This window comes from Tupaia chinensis, unplaced genomic scaffold (genome assembly GCF_000334495.1).
Source record: "Tupaia chinensis unplaced genomic scaffold, TupChi_1.0 Scaffold150006_1, whole genome shotgun sequence".
Classification (NCBI taxonomy): Eukaryota; Metazoa; Chordata; class Mammalia; order Scandentia; family Tupaiidae; genus Tupaia; species Tupaia belangeri.
Window position 1 is genome coordinate 4,483,475 of NW_006209847.1, and position 3,019 is coordinate 4,486,493.

A 3,019-nucleotide genomic window follows, 5' to 3' on the forward strand; every position below is an offset into this window, starting at 1 on the left:
CCCCCCCCCCCAGAGGGGAGGGCCACACCACAGTCCCTTCTCCTCCATTCTCAGGATCTTGGGCATGTATGCACATGCGCCTGGCATGAGTTTAAGCCACCGGATCTGGGATTCAAACCATGGTTGACTACATGGGAGTCCAGCACATAGCCATTATGCCAGCTGTCGGTCCCTAGCTCTTTATAGAGCTAATCAAGCTAAAGTGAGGTCATTAGGGTGGACCCTAACGCAAGAGTGGTGTCCCCACAAAAAGAAAATTTGAAAGCAGGCTCAAGTAGAGAGAGAATATCATGGGGACCTGAAGGTGGCTATCTATACACCAAGGAGAGAGGTTTTTCTCTCATAGCCCTGAGAAGGAACCAACCCTAACAGCACCTTGGTCTTAGACTTCTTTCTTTGTTTTTTAAAATTTGCTGTAGGGCAAGTGCATTCACTAGAGAGAGAGAGGGAAAGTGAGAAAGCACCTGGGTGTGTGTGTCTGTGTGTGGCCACACTGTAATCCATTCTCTCCTTTTGGGATTTTGGGCATGTACACACACACATACACACACACACGCACACTCCCAGTGTTTTTCAAGCCACCAGGTCTGAGGCTCGAATCACAGTTGGCCACATGGGATCCAGCCAGCTTAACCACCATACCACTGGCTGGCCAGGTCGGTCTGGGCCTTCTAACCTCCAGCACTTTGAAACCAGTTTGCAGTCCTTTGTTACACCAGCCCTAGCAAATACCCAACCGATTGTGCGACTCGCCATGGGGTTGCAACCTACAGTGCACAGACCAGAAAGATCTTTTCCCATGGTGCTTTCATACAGCCTCTGCAGACATCCGACGGGCAGGCAGAACCGGGAGGAAGGTGAGGCAAGTGAGGCGCTCATTCTCAGGGTCATGCAAGGGGCGTGACCTTGATGAAGTTCTGGCCGACCCTCCAACAGCATAATCTGGACATGAGTGACCCCTCACACTTTGTGCCCTAGACTCACCCTATCTAGGCCCTGTTGGAGAGGGTATAACTGTTGTTCCTACTGGAGGATTTGACACATGGTCACGAACTCTTATGAGGAGTCAGACCCAAGTCAGATTTGCCTCTACATTGTGGGTTCTTTCTACGACATCACAGTGTCCCTGATGGCACAAGCAGTCAGAAAGGAAGACAATACATACTACTTTCCTTCCGGTACTTGCTCTTGGCACTCCTCGCAGACGGCAAAGCCTGGCTTTAGCTCCTGCCTGCGAGAGGGGGGGGGGGGGGCCGGAGGCGGAGAGGGGGGGGGGGGGCGTCCGTAGGCGGAGAGAGCGAGCGTGTGAAAGCACAGGGCACATCTTGACCCTGGCATTGTTGGGGACCAGCCCACAGGCACATTCCCATTCCCTATCATCTCCACCCCTGCTCGTCCTCCGCAGTTCACTGTCTCGCAGACACAGGAAGCACATCAACACATACACCTCCAAAAGGCTCTATCTTTGTAGCAGTAATAATACCCCCCAATCCGGGGACCTCTGGGCAGGGTGGAGACTTCTGTCTTCCTCACGTCTGGTTTACTCTGGGCTGCAGTCATGCCTGGCATTTACTAAGTGCCAGGCATTGCTCTAAAGCTTCACGTGTTAGCACATTTCATTCTCAAAGCCTCATGGGTTAAGACTCCTACTGCTCCATTTTACTAATGACAAAACTGAATCACAAAAGGTACATTGCCCAGGGTTTTGTGCGTTGGCAGGATCTGACTCGAAGCAGCCACGTCCACGGCCCAGACTCCTAACTGTTGTACTCTGTTTGTTCCTACCCTCGGCTGCCTGGCTGGACCGTCCACGTGCACTCAGGCACAGGCATGCCCGTTGGCGGGGGATGCGAGGGGGTGGAGCTGGGTTCTGGGAATTAGTTCAGGCACCAGGGGGCAGCATAGGCCTAGCTTTAGCCCTTGGGCCCAGCCCTGCTAAGGGAGAGAGGAGGGGAGTTTAAGCGTCTTCGTCTTCCCACTGCCCCCCAGACACCACTGTTTCCACAGAGCAAGGATCTCAGCTGTGGGGATGTAAAGGCCTCTCTGGGTCCCTTGGTCTCCTCCAGCCCCTCCCCCCAGAAACCATTCACTAGTTTTGATGACTAAGAAGCTGAGCAAGCCTGAGTGTATGTGTGTTTGTGTGTGTGTTCGCGCCTGAGTGTATGTGTGTTTGTGTGTGTGTTCGCGTGTGTGTGTGTGTTGGGGGTGTTACGACTGCAAGTGGTTCTGAGTGCTGACATGTGTGTGATCCCGCCCGCACACATGTGTGAATGTGTGTGTGTGTGTAGACTTGTGGCCAGGCAGTCGTACATGTGTTTGCTTCTGGGTGTGTCTGTGTTTACCCCAGGAACAGATAGGAACTTGGCCAAGGCTGCACAAGCAGATTCGTATTCGAACTTGTCCCTCGGGAATCTACAGGCAGCAGCTCCAGTTTGTGCCGGCTCCCACCGGAGGCCTGGGGAGAGGTACCCCATGAGGAGAGCAAAGACAGTTTTCAGTCCCCAGACCTCCTTCTGGAGCCTTCTAGAATTCCGAGTGGAGGTTTCCCTCCCCCACTCTCCCATCAGCGGTCACGCGACCTCTAAGGCGTTCCTGGGGAGAAGGGAGGGGGACCTAGGCGGTTCAGGCAGCCCGAGTTCCCTGCTGCTTTTCAGGGTCCTCCACTGGAGGGAGTGCAGAGCCCAGAGGGATTTGCTTTCCTGGCGCCCCGGGAGCCCAGTCCCTCATGGGCCCAAAGCCTAGCCCTTGTGAAAGTTCAAGCGTGGGGAGACAGGCATTTGGGGCAGCATGTCACTGCTTCACATTAGGTGACCGGCTGGAGAAAAGCTGATCGATTTTGAGGGAGAATAAACGAGCGGGGGTCAGCCTCTTCCCCTCTTGGCTCCAGGGCCCAGAGCTCCAGTCCTGTCCCCTCATGTCCTCCCCCACCCAGCACAGGAGGCACACATGTTCACCCCACTTTCTTCCTCTTCCTCCTCCAGCCCACTTTCTCTTCTCTGTGTCGTCAGAGCTCCAGGGA